Source organism: Brassica rapa, chromosome A01 (assembly GCF_000309985.2).
Source record: "Brassica rapa cultivar Chiifu-401-42 chromosome A01, CAAS_Brap_v3.01, whole genome shotgun sequence".
Classification (NCBI taxonomy): Eukaryota; Viridiplantae; Streptophyta; class Magnoliopsida; order Brassicales; family Brassicaceae; genus Brassica; species Brassica rapa.
In genome coordinates, this window is record NC_024795.2 from 18153013 (window position 1) to 18172281 (window position 19269).

The window sequence follows — 19269 nt, forward strand, 5'->3', positions numbered from 1 at the left end:
ATTTATGGTATATCTGGAAATGGCGAAACAACAAAGTCTTCAATAACATAGACATCGACCTTTGGGATACAATTGAATTGTCAGAAACATAATCGATCCTATGGCTCGAGGCACAAGACACAACGACCCAACGACCCAACACACTATTCAAAATAGAGAGGTGCATATAGAAACGTTACCTCATATATCGGGTCGCTGGTGCTTCACAGATGGATCGTGGAAAGAGAAGGACAAGATTTATGACAAGGTTGGTATAGTACTTTGGAAAATTTTGATGGTTTAATGGAGCAAAGAATACGAGAGCTAGCTTATCACCCCTTCACTCGGAATTAGAGGCTCTTATTTGGGCTATGTAATGTATGAAGAACTTACGGAAGTTCCATGTAAATTTTGAAACAGATTGTTCTAAAGTGGTGAAGATATTCAGAACCTGAAGAATTACCTGATTTTGCATTATATTAAGAGAGTTTAAATTACTCAGATCTCCTACATGTAGCAAAAACACATAACACAAGAGCGGATATTCTGGCATGGAGTGCTTGGATTCAACCATTGTTCATCGTTAACATGGACACTGAATCTCCAGTTTGATTAGCATAATCTTAATTGAATATGTATTGTTGTTGACAAAGAAAAAAACTATATTGTCCTTTTTGAAAATACAACTGAAGTATACTATATGGATGTGTAATATATTATAAATTTGAAATACCTATTTATATTGTATGAAGATGATTTATTCTATATAAAAAGATATATAACTAAATAAATTTTTTTAAGAAAATAGATCATATATTTTTAGTGATATATATCTGATTAAAAAAGCAAGTTGGGTGTATATGAAAACATGTAAATATTTTTTCAGCAATATCGCTTTTTCTAAAAAATTGTGTAAAAAAGATACAAGGTAAATAATTTGGGATGTGTTGAATAATTTTATTAACAGAGTATAAAACAAAACCAATAAAAAAACGAAAGAAGAGTCAGATCAAGCTGGGTATTTTTTCCAGCACACTTTACTTCCATATATCAAGTGGGTATTTTTGTCTGAATCCTATTAATTGATAAGTGATAACATGTCATATCTCTTTGGTTGTTATGGGTATGAAGTTGATTTTTAAAAAATTAGGTATTTTTTCCATCTGATTTTTTATTAAGAGGCCGAAGTCCGAAGAGACCATACAAAAACCAAACATAAAAAAAACATACACAAAAGCCCAAACCAAAAGGGCAACCCAAAACTTAAAAGTCCAGCAAGAGATAACCAAAGAGAGACGTCAAAACGATACCATGCGTCAAAAGATCAGCGTGGATGAAACACGTGTTGAACCTCAGTCTACGAGGAACCACACATCACAAATGCCTCCACCGCTTTCACCACCTCGAGAATCAACATCGGAAAACTAACCGACGATTCACCGGATCCACTATACCACACCGGAGCCACAACAGAAATACGAGCCTTCACCGTCTTTTCTGACTTAAAAAGTCTCCACCATACCAAGCAAAGCACTTGACCACCAGAGTCTACTGGGAACTTCGACCACGACCACCAAAAACCCACTTCCAACGACTGTATTGGAAGTTTTGGGAATTCAGCAGCGACAACGCATACCCAAGAATAATCTGAGAAACTAAACATGTCAAATCCAACAACCATGCCCAATAATCTTCGCTTCATAAAAACGAACTCCAATCGAGATCAATCATCCAAACGAGTTCCGATTATCCGTCTGGAGAGAAGATCAATCGACGATGTAGCTAAAGATGACGACCGACGAAGATCAGATGAACCGGGAAAACCCCAGGGGTAAGCCATCGCCGTCGCCAAAACTACACCGCCGGATACCTAAGCCGGATGGTTCCGCCTAGGAGAGCGCGAACCACCAGATTCAAAAGCCGGCTACACAACGTAAAAGAGACCACCGTATACCAGATTCGATGCCCGCTAGCCAGGAAGGAGAAATGACAAGGGAACCACCGCGATTCTCTCTCTCTCTCTCAATGGTTCTTAAGAGAGAAAGGAGAGAGAGTCGACCATAAAAAAAATTAGGGTATATAATGCAGTCTCCTTTTTTTTTTTTAAACGTTCTCTTGAAATAAATAAATTTGAAATCCTTATGTATTTTACGACATAATAGTATAATACTAAACTATAAACTTTAAGAAAATTATCAACTTTATTATAACATTAATGGTTTTAAATTATTGGAATTACTAATCAGAAAATAATATATTTATACTCAAAGTTAAGATGTGTTAAAAACTGAAAGATTTATTAATTTGAAATATAATGAATATTTCATTTGGTATTCACACAGTTTTCCTACACAATGTCAGAATGAAAATTCTTAACATACAACTTTTAGTTTTATTTTAAGCAACACATACAACTTTTAGTAAATTTTGGACTCTTCAACCGATTGATGCAAGTCGACTGAACTACATGTTCATAGTTTGATGACGCAATACAATGTGTATTCTACAATTACCAATCCTCAACTCCAACTTTTTTGTATTTTTTTATTCTTATTATTATAGATATATTAAGAAAGATTTACATTGTGGGTCAGTTTTTGAGTTTGTATTTACATTGTAGGTCACTTGTTGCTACCCACACACATTTTGCTAAGTAAGCCCACTTGCATACGAACTTAGTTTGTTTTTAGTTGACCATTTGTTTTTTACTAAATACTTAATTTTAGGTGAGATGTCACTTCAACCATTGATCTATTTTTGTGATCCAATAGTTCGGATTCAACAGACTTTATTTTCTTAAAAAATAGATTTTTTTCTTCAAATATATCCTCTTCCGCCGTGAAACCCTCCCCCCTCTTCCACCATGAAACCCACCTTCTACATCTTTCCTCTCTCATATCTCACTTTTTAGATATTAGGATGCAATAAAGAGGAACGAAGGTCACGGCACAACGAAAAAAAAAGAGCTGAGACACAACAAAGATGGCTGAGGCAAAGTGAGAATGTGACGGACCGGATTCAATCGTCGTGTGACACCACGAGCAAGATGAACACGGCAGCCTGGAGATCGAGCTTGGTTGAGGGCGGTCTGCAGTTTTGAAGCAAGAACATAGTACAAAGATGCGAGAAAACGCAAATGCCATGGTTGAAGCTTTAATTGATTACGTTGTTAACATACATCACAATTATACTACCATCAGAGATATAGCTTGACATATCTCAAAAGATAGATTGAATCATAAAGATATTGATTAAATACATATTCTCCTTTAAAAAGATTCTGGAAAAACATGATTTATTTTACAAAAAAAAAGAAGAAGTAAAGAACTCAATAAGAGAAAAACGAAGAAGAAAGATATATGGGACCCACTTTATTTTTCTTGTTTGTTACGAAGAGTTATGATTAAATCTTGTAGTTAGTCATCGAGTAGTTAGAAAATAGAACTAGTTAGTCTAGACAAAAGAAAGCTGTTAGAATAAACTGCCTTGGTAGAAGAAAGTGTCTTATTTTGTTATAAAAAACTCAAAACTGCCTTACAGTGTAATTATTTCTACATAATTGCATAACCATGGTCTATATTGCACATTTTAAAGTTTCTGGGCAAATTCATGAAGAAACTTGAACTGATTAAAATTTTGAGATAAATTGGAGAATAAGAAAGAATGGAAGGACCATAGTTGCAAATAATCAAAAGTTAACCATTGTTGCTCCTATCAAGCTTTTTCTTTGATCTGCAACTGAAGCCATGACGATTCTGGCGCCCACATCCCGAGCATGGAGACCACGACGAGAAGGAGACGACTTGACCTTGAAGCGTATTATGGTAGAACTCTGCCAAAATTTTGCTCACGGTTTGAGGTTACGGACAATGGAGCTCTCCGGCTTCTCCATCACGTTTCTCTCCGGAGTCTCTGGTGCTCCGCGACTGAAACCATGGTGATTCTAGCCGCCACAATTCTTCTCCCAAGCACGACGACCACGGCGGAATGGAACTCGCGATTAGAGGTCCGTCACGTTTTTTTCAGATGCTCTGTTACCTACATATAACATATTTGCCTATAAGTCAAAATAAATTTAATTGTTATGGTTTAAAAAAAATAGATCTGGTTCATTTAATCTTTTGAAATTCAAACACAGAAAAAATGGTAGAAGATAACTAAATCAGCAACTAGGTTTCCTTATAGTTAGGGTTAATGTTGTAATTAGCCACCAAAAACTACCTTAGTAGCACAAACTGCTCTATGGTGTAATAAAAACTTGAAAACTGCCTTTAAGTGTTAATAACTCATCCAAACAATTGCTAACTAATCTTATTTTTCTAAGAGTTATTAACACTCAAAGGCAGTTTCTATGTTTTTATTACAACATAAGACAGTTTCAGCTACAAAAGTAGTTTTTTGTAACTAAAACCAAAAAGTTGTTAACTAAGTTAAATCATGTGACTAAAATGGTTCCACACTTAACAACTTGCATTATCTCTCTCCTCTCTCTATCTGATTATCATCTCGTTTTTTCTTTTTCTTTTTGAATAAATTTATTTGGCCTCTTCTTTTTTTTTTACTTTGTAAATCAGAGTTCTTCCTGCAAAACATTCCTTTTTATCATCATAATTTCATCTTCTCTTTTATTTTCTTTATCACTAACACACTTTTTTTATTGTAGATCTACAAATCTAAAAAATCAATGCAAACTTATCTGATTTCTCTATTTTTGATTCCCAGATATGTGATGAAGCATAGATACATCGGATACAGTGGATCTTCTTTTATCATCACCATCAGATCACCTTCTCGGAGTTCCGCTACGAGCTTCTCCGGCGCAGCTCTCGTTCATCGCGAAAGTCAATGAGCAACAATGGCCACTTTTGGTTTTATTTCACATTTGTTCCCTTGATTTTTGAGTATATACATTTTTTCCCCAAAACTTTCTGATTTGCAAATGTATCCCTTTCAAATTGACTTTTCACTTTTTAATTGTACCGACCAAACCTACCATGATTACACGAATGAGTCCTTGAACTTATGGAAGTTTCTATTTGGCTTTTAACTTTGCAAATTGCAAAAATAATGCAGAAATAACCTTTTTGTTGTACACATGTACACTACCATATTTGTTGTACACATGTACGTCACCAATCTTTAATGTACACATAACACTAACGAATGTACATAACTTTACAATATGTTAGACATCTAAAATGCATCTCAAACATATGTGTACGTGTAAATATGAGAAAAATATAATATGTATATTGTACACGTTAAGTCTTGTCGTTAAAGAACATATGTAAATGTACACATACACACTTTGAGCAGATGAAATAGGCTGTGCCTTTAATTGGAACCGGCTTGGACATTTACTAGACGTTTAAAGACAAAAAAAATTGGTGTCTATATTTATTTTGTTGTAGTGTAATGTGTATGACATTTGAAGATGGTATTGAATGTTTTTAGTATGTAATGTGAAAAAGTAGAAATGACTCTTTATTTCTAAGTTAAACTTTTTGTATTGAAAATGTGATTTGCTTTGTGAACATATAAAACATGGTGATAGCAGTATAGTTATTTAACTAGTTGAATTTGAACTTGTTAGCATTTTACTAATAAATAATTAAGTGCTATATAACATTAGATTGTCTATATCATGGTCGTGTACACGAGTATATTGGGTAGTTAAGTTGATGTGTACACGAATACATTGGGTGACTAAGTTGATGTGTACATAATATCAGTGTACATGTGTACATGGGACGAAGAAAAGAATCCAAATGTACATTGTGCAAACAATGTATACATTGTGCTAAAATTATCAATATTTTGTTAATATTATCGTGAATTTCAAAAGTCGTAGAAGCTTGATTCTTTAGATGACTACAAAAAAGATGTATGTCAGAATCATCAATGTGTACACATATATTCATTGTTCACATGTACACTATTTTATAAACAGTTACATGTACACTGTTCATTTGTACACCAACTAGGTTTTAACATACATTTAGTGGTTTGAATATTAGAACGGTCATATTGTCTAATAGAAACTGAAATCGTTTATGTAACTTTTTATAAACATGAGCAATTTATTTGGGATTCCTGTGAAAAGTAAGTAATTCAAGACCTACAATATTTTATGATTTTAGTAATTTTAAATATTTTGTTTTTGTTCATTTTAGTCATTTTAAATTACATTTTAGGTGAATATATTATATTTGTGTATTTATTTGCATATCATAGGAGGAAATGCAGATTTACAATTTTGGTAGTAAAAGTAAGGAGAAATTTGCACGTATAAATAAAATTTAGATCAAAACTCAAATAGGACAAAAGTTGAAGGGTTGGACATGCAAAAACACCAAATTTAGCCATTGATGCTCTTAAGCTTTTTGTGCCAGTTGGAGGATGCAATAAAGAGGTTGAAGGTCACGGCACAACGAAAAAAAAGAGCTGAGACACAACAAAGATGGCTGAGGCAAAGTGAGAATGTGACGGACCGGATTCAATCGTCGTGTGACACCACGAGGAAGATGAACACGGCAGCCTGGAGATCGAGCTTGGTTGAGGGCGGTCTGCAGTTTTGAAGCAAGAACATAGTACAAATATGCGAGAAAACGCAAATGCCATGGTTGAAGCTTTAATTGATTACGTTGTTAACATACATCACAATTATACTACCATCAGAGATATAGCTTGACATATCTCAAAAGATAGATTGAATCATAAAGATATTGATTAAATACATATTCTCTTTTAAAAAGATTCTGGAAAAACATGATTTATTTTACAAAAAAAAAGAAGAAGTAAAGAACTCAATAAGAGAAAAACGAAGAAGAAAGATATATGGGACCCACTTTATTTTTCTTGTTTGTTACGAAGAGTTATGATTAAATCTTGAAATAATTACACTGTAAGGCAGTTTTGAGTTTTTTATAACAAAATAAGACACTTTCTTCTACCAAGGCAGTTTATTCTAACAGAATTACACTCGAAGGCAGTTTTAAGTTATTTATAACACAATAAGACAGTTTATGCTACCGACACACTTTTCTCTAACTTCATCACATATAGTTGGATTTTTCAAGTTAAAACAGAACTATATTGTAAATAGTAGGACCCACTTTCATCTCTCTCGTATCTTCTTGATCTACTTTCATATATCTTTTATGAGTTTCATCTTTTATCTTCTTCTTTTTTTCTCTCGAACTTTTTCATCCTCTTCATTTTAAAATCTCTGACTTCTAATCTTTTTATTTCAAAAGATTAGCTTTGCAAAATTCAGATTGAACCACAAATTCAACTCATAGTGACTGATTTACCATCACAAACCATAGATATCTTGATTGCTGTAAGTCAACAAGTTTTCCACCATAATTCACAAGTACGACGAGCTCTACTACCATCTCCTTTCTTCTACACAGATCTTCTATTTTGTAGTATCTCAAGTCCGATGGAAAGCCTCAACCTTGTGCCCTCAGACTATCTTCCACGGTGTCCCAAAAGGTGTTTGTCATGATCTCAGCCTGTCTTTGTGCCTCCGGTGGACCGTAAAGGGAAGCCGCCGCCGCATCTGAGATTATATCGCCATTGTTGGAGCTTGAAATTAATTTTCCTTAATTTTCATATGTGGTCTTTGTAATTTTAAATATTTCTACTATTGCTCTAAAACTTTCAGATTTGCAAATAAGTCATCTTCAGTTAAACTAAAACTTTTAAATTTGCATTTTAGACCCTTTCGAATGAAATGAAGAATTTTTTTTACCAAAAACCTATAAATACATCTTTTTAGCAACTATTCTCAAAATCATTAAAATTATTTAATATCATAATATGAAAAATGTACAAATGATTATGTGTACATGTATCATTTCATATAATATTGTACATATGAACAGTAGAATATATGTGTACACGTTGACGATATTTAACACACTAAGTACCTTTCACGTATCATTCAAAATTTGATTTTTTTTTGTTTTTGGGTTTTTAACCAGACAATGTGATTTGCGGTTTTAGTGAAAAAACACGATATCTAATTGTGATCTAACATATAATTTTATTTTAATTATGATATTCTATGCAATTGTGGTGCAATTTGTTTATATCTAAAGAACATATGCAGTGTACACATGTACACTTTGATGTTGATGTATGTACATGTACAATATGAGCATTTAGATGTTAATATTGCATCTTATTAGTTAATTTTGATTATTTAAGTAGCATTTAATTGTTAATATTGTATTTGTATATATAATTGCATAATTGCAGTGTACACATGTACACTTTGATGTTGACGTACATATATACATCTATTCATAGATGTACATGTACAATATGGACATTTAGATGTTACTATTGCATCTTATTAGTTAATTTTGATTATTTAAGTAGCATTTAATTGTTAATATTGTATTTGTATACATAATTTTGAATGATACTTTAAAACTATTCAATGTGTTAAATATCTTCAACGTGTACACATATATTCTACTGTCCACGTGTATCATATTATACGAAATGATTCATGTACACCGATTCATTTGTACAAATGGTTGTTCCCACGTTGTCCATATGGACATTGAACATGTAAATGTACATATTTACTTATATTACACAACATGGACATGTTCAAACTTATCAATATCAGAACACAACTGAATGCAATATATATGATAAAATAGTGTACATACTTGTAAATTTCTTTTATAAGTAAATGTTAAACACGCAAACACCTTTATATGTGTTTACAAATTATTAATATAATAGTGTACATATACATTATTATCCATGTGTACGACCCATGAATGTGTACATATTTTGTTTATTTTCAATTTTTTTAATCAGTGGTATTTTAGTAAATATGTCTTCGTCTTCCTCAAAATTTTAGGGTTTTCTCCAAAAAATTTACGGCCGCCATTGATTTATTTCACATAATCTTTCATTCTTTTACGTTTTAATTATATGTTACACTTCAAGATCGTAGTTTTATCATCTCTAAAATATTTTTCACATTCAGATTTCAAAAATAGTGAGTTTTTTGTCAAAGAAGATGAGTTAAAGAGCACAAGTGGAGATGAACTAAAGAGCACAAGGACTGGCGGTATATATTACAACGGATCTGAAGTGTTTGAGATCTTCGTGTCTTCCTCTTCTTGTTTGGAAAGATTAAGAGATAATAAAATTTATTTTTGGCTAGAAAAAAAACAACGATAAAAGAAGAAGAAGAAGAAAGAGAAACGTATGGATCTCACTAGTTGGAAAGGATTTTAGTCACAAAAATTACCTCAATAGCAAAAAGTGATTTATTATGTAATAAAAAGATGGAAAGTGACCTAGAATGAAAATCACTCTAGCTTCAAATCATTATGATCTAAACACTGATAAAGGTAGCTACGGAAGACTAAACAAGAGAAGTAGTGGTTGAATTTGACCCGGAATGGCTTCAGCGCTATTTTTATTTATCCACGATCAAATACTATATCTTATATTTTTATCTGTATAATTAATTGTATTTATGTTGTTAACATTTGGTTTGAAAACAAAACCCAGTAAGATTAATCATTCGACATGCAAATGATAGGTGAGGCGTAATCATATCTCTTTCTTTCCGCATCGAAGATTATATTATGTCTGCATGCCACAATGATATTGTTTGGTTATCTCAGCATGCCCCAATTTCTTTGTGTTTGCTATTTAAGATATATATATACACCCTTGTTTCATAAAAGATATAAAAAGTAAAGTTATTCGTTTGACAAAAATAAAGGTAATTCTATAGTGTTTTTTTTGGGTCAAAAAAGGTAATTATATAGTGTTAGTAATATTCGTATAAAGAAAGGACCCACGGATTTGAGGACAATAAAATAAATGACCCACTGATTAAGTGGAAAATGGACTTTGGGGCTGGCCAAAAAAACACCAAACTTTCATTGACTTTAGAATTAATTAACAACTAGATTTTGATCCGCGCTTTCAAAGCGCGGGTTTTTTTTGTTTTTTTTTCAATTGACAAATATTTAGTAAATGTCACATTTTCATATATTTGTGCTTTATTTTATAAAAGACTTAAAATTTTTATCTTTATTTATCGTATTTCATTTTAAATGACTATTTATGTTAAAAAAATTAAACTTTATTTTTTTAATGAATTAAGTTGGTATAACTCTGATAAATTAATTTTATTATGGGGTTAATATTTTAATTAAAAAATTATATACTTTTAATAAAGATTTTTACTTTTCAATAAAAAAATTCAATTATTTTTATGAACGCTTAAATTATATTAAGAAAAGAAAAAAAATAATAATTAAGAATAGTTGAAAAAAAATTATTTTAACTTGGACTCAATGGCCCAAAGGAAAAAAAAAAGTGAGAATTGAATCTGATTTTTTAATAGGCCCAAATGGCCCAAGAGAGATTTGATTTGGGCTGGATCCAAAAATAATGACCCAATATAGATTTGTTATTAATATTACTTAATTGCCCTTAATGAAACATGTAATGTTAGTGAAGGAAACATGCCCCTAAGGTAATTATGACAAAAATAAACCCGCGCTATTTATGTTAAAAAAATTAAACTTTATTTTTTTAATGAATTAAGTTGGTATAACTCTGATAAATTAATTTTATTATGGGGTTAATATTTTAATTAAAAAATTATATACTTTTAATAAAGATTTATACTTTTCAATAAAAAAATCAATTATTTTTATGAATGCTTAAATTATATTAAGAAAAGAAAAAAATAATAATTAAGAATAGTTGAAAAAAAAATATTTTAACTTGGACTCAATGGCCTAAATGAAAAAAAAGAAGTGAGAATTGAATCTGATTTTTTAATAGGCCCAAATGGCCCAAGAGAGATTTGATTTGGGCTGGATCCAAAAATAATGACCCAATATAGATTTGTTATTAATATTACTTAATTGCCCTTAATGAAACATGCAATGTTAGTGAAGGAAACATGCCCCTAAGGTAATTATGACAATAGGATCCTGCTTTAATAGTATAGATATTTTCGCTGACTTGCCAATTTAGCACGCCGTCAACAAATTTAACAGAAATATTTGACGTCGTTTATTGTTGACGTTAAGTGAAACGACGTCGTTTTCAAATGAGATGAAACGACGTCGTTTTACACGATTTGAAATTAAAAATATGTAAACCCCTGGATTCGAACCCAGGTTGGTTGGTCAAATGGGAAGATATTTTACCACTGGGCTACTGGCACTTTCAATGTACTTACTAACATGTTTACTTTTATTTGGTACATATTAAATATAAAAAATTCTCTAAAAACTTAATAAGATCTTTAAAATTCCAAAAAAATTTAAAAAATAAAGAAGTTTTTTTTTTTAAAATTAATTTTGAAATTAAAATTGAAAATAAATTTTATTTTTCTTTTTAAAAATAAAAATTCTTCCAAAATTTTCTAAAAAATTAAAACGAACTTTAAATTCCAAAAAATTGAAAAAAATAAAGAAATTTTTTATAACATAAATTTTGAAATTAAAATTGAAATTAAAATTTATTTTTCTTTAAAAAAAATAAAAAATTATTTTTCTTTAAAAAAAATAAAAAAAGCTTCCAAAAATTTCATAAAATTAATTTTGAATTAAAATTAAATATTTGTTTTTCTTTAAAAAATAAAAAAAAATTCCAAAATTTTCATTTTTTAAAAAAAAATCCAAATTTTTAAAAATTATAATAAAATGCAAAAAATTAAAGTTAGAATAATCAACTTTTTATGTGTGTATAATTAATTTCAACTTTTAGCAAATGTATTAAAAAAATTGAAAATTTTGGAAGATTTTTTATTTTTTTGAAAAGAAAAAATAAAATTTTATTTTCTATTTTAATTTCAAAATTAATTTTATAAAAAATTTCTTTATTTTTTCAATTTTTGGAATTTTAAAGATCTTTTTAAGTTTTTAGAAAATTTTGGAAGAGTTTTTATTTTTTAAAAAGAAAAATAAAATTTTATTTTTAATTTTAATTTCTAAATTAATTTTATAAAAATCTTCTTTATTTTTTAATTTTTTGGAATTTTAAAGATATTATTAAGTTTTTAGAGAATTTTTTATATTTAATATGTACCAAATAAAAGTAAACATGTTAGTAAGTACATTGAAAGTGCCAGTAGCCCAGTGGTAAAATACCTTCCCATTTGACCAACCAACCTGGGTTCGAATCCAGGGGTTTACATATTTTTAATTTCAAATCGTGTAAAACGACGTCGTTTCATCTCATTTGAAAACGACGTCAGCGAAAACATTGTTAATTAATTCTAAAGTCAATGAAAGTTTGGTGTTTTTTTGGCCAGCCCCAAAGTTCATGTTTGTTTTGGCAATTCGTGTAAAGTTGAGATTTTTTTTGACCGAATTCTCGTGGAAAATGTGGTGGTGTTTGGTATGTCTAAAGTTAGTTTAGCATATCGATTGTTCCTTGGTCACTAAACGTTCAAAGATCTATTATACTTTTCGGTTTTAATCAAACTCTAGTATTACATCCTTTTGACGCTGTCTTTTGGCTTCATCTACCAAACTACCCAGCATTGAAACAAAGCATCCTTGTTCCTTCCCTACATACAGTGGCGGACCCATCATGTTCTTTTACCTGTGTTATAATATTATCAGTCGTTAATATATTAAAATAGAAGATAAAACTCCAAAAAATGCTTCAATTGGTGACATGTAGTAATACAGTTGAATTAAAGTATAATTGGTAGTTCCAGTAATTTGCAGTATAAACTATAAATTTATGTGGTAAGTTTGCAGTAAAAATAAAAATTACCATTTTATTAAAACTTATGATTGGTAACATTTTTCATGTATAAGCTGCAGTATAAATTTTAAATAAATAACTTAACTATATAAACATATACGTAGCTAAATATTTATTAAAAATAAATAAATCATTAAGCTATTAAAAAAAGTTTTTAAATAGGGAAATTTGAGTTCATGTCTATAACAGATCATCAAATTAAGCATATAACCATAAGAGAACTTAGGCTATGATATTTGTATAATAATTGCTATATTACCCTTGACATACACTTTTTTTATTCTTACAAATATGTTTTCCCCTTCTACTTTTAATTGATTTTAGTTTTGGTTAGAACAATGATTAAACTTCGAATTTAACATAATAAAAACATAGATTTTTTCTACACATAATATGTTTTAAAACTTTCAAAACAAACGTATATTTTATGAAAAATAAAGAAGAAGAACGACAAGATCAAACAAAAACGCTTTGTTTTAAAAAAAAAATCTACAAAAAAGATATTTTTTAAGATATTGTGTATTGATAGTATTGTTTAAAAAATAAAATAAAATCTTGTTGAGTTTGTTAAATTTGAATATTTAAATAATTATGCTGACAAAATATATTACAGTAGCTTTAATATTTTGTTGGATAATTTTGTCATTTCATGTAAACAAAAGTGTAGTTTTCAAAAAAAAAATAATAATAGTGTAGTTTTCAAAATAAAATCTCATGCAAATGTATTTTTCCAAATTTTCCCTAAATAAATTCCATTAATCCAAACAATTACTTTGTCTATTTTATATTATATATAATTAAATTTAAATGACATTACCATTTATATAGTATGTCTTTTTAGTATTGATATATATTAAATGATGCTTTCTAGTCATATGGTTATTTTATCATTTGTATATTTTTATAACAAAAACTTTAAATAACTAATCACAAAATTTTCATTGTGTGATTAATAGTTTTAGTAATTTTTTAAATATTCAAATCTAAGTTTAAAATTTAAATATTAATTTATCAATATTTGTTCAATAAAATTTACCAAAATATTTATTCAAAGAAAATTTCAAAAATAAAATATTTATATATTTTAGATGGCATATAGTTTAATTTTAATATAGATCTTTTACACTTAATATTTATTAAATGAGACTTCTTACTTATATAATTTTGTAATCATTTATATTTTATCATAACAAAAACTTTTAAAACATGGATCGCAAAAATTTGAATGTGAGGCTTTTAACAATTTTATAATTTATTGTCGCTTAAAAAAAAATACAACATATACAGAAAAATTTAAAATTTTATTATATGGTTAATGTAGTTTTTTAATTTATTTTATTAATTTAAAGTAAACAATTATGAAAGATAATACACTAATTTTTATGAAATATATATTATTCAAAATCATTAATTTTCATAAATACTTTAGCCACATTATGCAATTTCGTAATTTTTATTTAAGGAAAAAATGAAAAACATTAATAACGATTTTACGGTTAGTTTAATAAAAAACTTATTATATATTTAGATGAACCAACATATTTTTCTAAGGATTCTAAGACTCATTGTGGTGATGAACATGACTATTTCAAATATTGTAATACTTCTATTTTAATATATATATGGGATATTTTATTAGTTAAATTCGGTTTAGTATGGATATACTACACTAGAAATTGTTGTAGTAAACGCTAAGTTTACAATAAGATCAACTTAGGCTCACTAATGATCAACTCGCACACTTATAACGATCTATACTCTGTCCCGCTAGCTGCAATTTAGAGGCTCGTCACATTCGAGAAATGCAAAAGTATTTATAAGAGAAACTATAATTCTCAATGGATTCAAAAAACAAAAGTAGAAAAAGTAGAAATAATTCATAATTGAATTTTCAACTACATTATCGAGTGAATTAATGTATTTTACATACTGATTATAATAAATATAGTATGAACATTGAGAAAATGTAAAAAAATGAATTAGCATCATAACATCTTTTTTTTTTAATTAGTCACTATAATCTAATTTTCAATATAGAGTAAACCAAATATTTTTAAATATAATTTACCAATTAAGATACCTTTTATAATTTACAACTGTTTATCCGTCTGTAGGGTGGTTTGGACCCTAGTATTACTCAAAAATAGAGTGAGAAATGAAGTAACGAAAAAAATAAAAATATTACACCATTCATAGATTAATGTTTTTATTTTTTTGTAAATTACTACATTTCTCCCTTTGGAGTAAAATATGGAGTGAAGTTGTATATGCTCTTCGATTTCTGGTGAAAGGAAATGAAAGAACTGAAAGATAAATAATGGATTAGATCAACGAGGTTGATTTTAAGCCATAGGATTATAAAATCAATGGTAAGAAATGACAATCTTAATTTTCACAGATTGACCAATGAAATAGAAGGAAGATGATTAACAAATGAATGATTTATAGCCATTGGATTAAAAGTATCAAAGGTCAAAAACTAATCAATAGAAAACTGCTCTTTATTTTATACTTGTTTCGATATTATAATTTGATTGTTTAAGTGATTTTATTTAGAGAAATTCCCAAGGATAAACCTAAAAAAATTTTTGACACAAATATAGACCTTAAAATAGAAATGACCAAAATAGACTTAAACATTTTATCAAAAGAAGTAAATATACACTTATACTCCTAGGGTTAACTAATCTAGACATTAGGTTTAGAGTTAAGGGGTGGGGTTTAGGATTTAGGGTTTAGAGTTTAGGGTTTAGTGTTTAGAGTTGAGAAGTGGGGTTTTGGGGATAGACTTTCAAATTTTAAAAAATAAAATAAAATTAAAATTTTCAAAATAAAATATGCTATTTTGGTCATTTTAGTTTTTGAGGTCTATTTTTGTGACAAAAACTTAAAAAAAAATCTATTTGAGAGAATAGCCATTTTATTTATATAAAATTAAACTATGAATTATATTTATAAAGTTAATGATATATAACTTTAACAAAGTGGCTAGATTTCATTTTTATAACCAATTATATAAAAATACATTTATGTAAAGTACATGTATAAATAAATTTAAGATTTATATATAATTAGTGTAAAGTACATGTGTAAATAAATTTGATATTTATGGTTTATAATTTAAGATTTGATGCATTAAGTTTGAAAAGTTTTGATTTAGAATTTAGATTTAAAGTTTGAAATTTAGAGTAAAGGTTTGAGTATAAAGTTTAAAGGTTAAAGATAGGCATGGGCATTTCGGGTTTCGGTTCAGTTCAGTTCAGATATTTCGGATATCGGGTAGTTCGGGTAGGGGGTTAGAGGATCCATTTACTACTTGACATATTTTTGGTTTGGTTCAGTTCAGATAGTTTCGGGTTTGGTTAGGTTCAGATAGTAAAACTAGGAACCGGAAAAATACCCGAAAAAAATTCGGTTCTCATTTGGTTTCGGTTCCGGTTTGGGTAGTTCGGGTAAAATATCGGTTATTTAGTGTAAAATATCAAAAAACAATAGGATGATTTAGATAAAAGTTTGGGATATTTCAGATTACTTTGGATATTTCAGATAATACTATTCGGATAGTTTCCGATACTTTCGGATAGTTTCCGATACTTTCGGATAGTTAGGATACTTTATAATAATTAATTATTGAGATATCTATATATTTAGCTATGTTATATGTATATATTTTTAATACTCTTATATATTTGGATACCAGTTCGGTTTCGGTTCGGTTCGGTTATTTCGAATATAGAAATATAAGAACAGTTCGGATATTTGAAGGTTTTGGTCTGATTCCGGTTTCGGGTATTTCGATTTGGTTCCGGTACGGTTCTTCGGTTCTGGTTTTTTTGCCCAAGCGTAGTTAAAGATTTGAGATATTCATTTAAGCAAAAAGCTGAAATTTTACATTGTAAATTCGATTTCAGTAAATTGATAAAAGGGAAACTTAGAGGAAGATGACCCAAAGCCTTAAACCCTAAAACCCTAAACTCCATTTCATTTTTCATTCCTCCAAAAACCCTAAAATTTAAACCTTAAACCCTAAGCTTAAAACACAACTCATAAAACTCAAATATTTTCTTGTTTTATTCTCAAATCTTAGTTTAAATGCAAAATCTAATCCCAAAACACTATACTCCAAACCATAAACTTACTAAATCTTATACGCCAAACCATTTAATTACATAATAGTGTGTGTATCACTGGACCAAAGAAGAAGAAAAGAGAAATGCGAACTTTCTTGTTGTTATAGAGGATTAAAGAAAACGTTTTTTTTTTTCAAAAAGAAGAAATAGATTCAGAAGTCTTCGGAGACCTGAATAATAAGAAGCTCCATGGCTTTAAGAAAAACAAAACAAGAAGCATTAAACTTTTGATTTTGGAAGTGAAGCCACAATGGCTTAAGAATTATAAAGATAAAAATGAGGCATGAATATAAAGAAGCACTAGGCTTGGATTCAGAGGTCTATGGTAGACTTGAATAACAAAAAGCTTAATGGCTTAGATTCAGAGGTTCACATGAACATGAATGGTGGAAGCATATAGCTTAACAAAAAATATAATAGAAGCTCAATGGCTTGAAATCAAAAAATAAAGAAGCTGTGTAGCTTGAAGAAAATAAAAGAAAAACAGGAATGAAGCAGATCGTTAGATCATTGTAGCTCTCATACCATGTAGAGAATGATGAGAGTATAAGATTAAAAGAATATTGTATTGACTCTCATAATGATAAAGCTTATACATGTACCACATATATAAGGAAGATAAGAATATAAACATTAAACCTAGTTTCCTTAACTAAATATATAGATATCTCAATAACAATATTCACAATTATGTTTTATATCTTCGTGATTCTCTTTAATTTGTAAGAAGATTAATTAAAATGATTGAAGATAAATCAATTGTTAGAGGATAAAACTTTTGTAACCAAATAAAAAACTAAAGAGAGAGAGAGAAAGAAATATGTGGTTAAGATTGTCAAGGGTAAATACAGTAACTAATACATAATATACTTCTATATTCTAGCCATGACATTGCAATGGTTATTTCTCTAAGAGAAATTTCCTAGGATAGACCTAAAAAAGTTTTTATGACAATTATAGACCTTAAAAATAAAAATAACCAAAATAGACTTAAATGTTTTATCAAAAGAAGTAAATATACACTTATACTCTTAGGGTTAATAAATCTAGACATTAGGGTTTAAAGTTAAGGGGTGTGGTTTAGGGTTAAGGTATAAGGTTTAGGGTATAATGTTTAGGGTTTAGGGTTTAGAGGTTAGGAGTGGGGTTTTGGGGATATGATTTCAAATTTTTAAAAATAAAATTAAATTAAAATTTTCCAAATAAAAAATACTATTTTGGTCATTTTAGTTTTTAAAGTCTATTTTTGTTAAAAAAATTTAAAAATGTCTATTTGAGATAATTGCTTTTCTCTAATTATAATTTTTGTTTTGGTTATTTTTTCTTATTTCTCTAAACATTATTTCTACCAAAACCAATATTTTGGTGCCAAAAATGATTTTTCACTGGGTATTTGGGGCCCATAAGTGTTACAGAGATAAAAATTGGATTTTTGTTTTTCCGCTTGATAAATATCCTGGAAAATGCTACATAGCGTTGATTTAATATTACTAGAGATTTTTTCCGCGCTTCGCGCGGATTGTATCTTATAAATTTATTTTATTTATAATATTATTTGTCGGTTTTTTTCTTTTATATTAACTTCTTGTTTTTCCAATGTTAGTTTTTCTTAATTTAAATTTATATGTTTATAATTTTTCATTTTTCTTGTCGTAGATGGAGAATTATATTTTTTATTGATGATTTTTTGTATGTGAAAGTGACATAAACTTTTTGAAATTTTAAAATAATGTTATATATAGTACGATTAACACATTAAAGAAGAGAAACATATTCAGACACATTTTACACAGGTTTTATATGCATGATTTTAAACATTATATATGTATATATTATAAGTTTGAAACATGTAAATGCTTTCTAAAACTAAATACTTGTTCTGAGTTTACATAACTTATCGAAAATTTTATTTCTTTTTAAATTCAAATCACAGAAAAAATATCAAAAAGTCAGTATAGATGGGTTTTTTGGGCTTTTAAATCAACACTGAAAAATTACATGAATCAGATAACAACAGTTTTATAAACGACTGGATAAAATTTGACCGAGCCAAAGATTTTCACACAATATGTTCTTTCTTCTTCAAATTGCGAAGAGCCTATTGGCACAAGAAAAAAATCATAATTTTTGTTTCACTTATATAACATTTTTTCTCCTTTACACATGGAGTTTATTAGACTGCTATAAGCAATGGAGAACTCTATTCATATAAGATTCACATCTATGCATTTTGACAAAGAAGAATTTTAGCCATCTTTAGTTTCGGAATGGACCAACTTCAGTTATATACACTATATTTTCTCTATGATTCAAAACTTACAATTTTAATATATGTGCAGATTTCCATGTGAAAAGGCACACACACAATCTATCATTCAAC